The sequence below is a fragment of the Amblyomma americanum genome, chromosome 1 (assembly GCF_052857255.1).
Source record: "Amblyomma americanum isolate KBUSLIRL-KWMA chromosome 1, ASM5285725v1, whole genome shotgun sequence".
NCBI lineage: Eukaryota > Metazoa > Arthropoda > Arachnida > Ixodida > Ixodidae > Amblyomma > Amblyomma americanum.
This window is the reverse complement of record NC_135497.1, coordinates 415,981,304-415,981,662: the sequence shown is the minus strand read 5'-3', so window position 1 is coordinate 415,981,662 and position 359 is coordinate 415,981,304.

Genomic DNA, 359 nt, shown 5'->3' with positions numbered 1-359 from the left:
TTCTTCTTTGCCTCAGTGAAGTCACGAGCGCTCATTCGTCGTTCACTTCTCCGCCTTAGAAAAAAAAAAGCCCCGCTGAAACCAAGACCCCAAGTTTTTGGGGGGCGCTGCGAGCGGTCGAGCCGATCTTACAAGCTCCGCATGGGCTCCGTCAAAAATCTCTACCACCCGCGTTGACTTTCGCCCACGACCCAAAATCTCGTCGGATTCGTCAATCGGAACGTTCAGCGACCAAGAGGATACCATACTCTCGGAGGTGGGTTCACTTGCTCGGGTTTTATTGGACTTTGAGGCTCCGACCACGCCGGACCGCTCAGCCTAGTATTAGGGCTAGTAGGCTCGGCAGCCTTCGGGCCCAA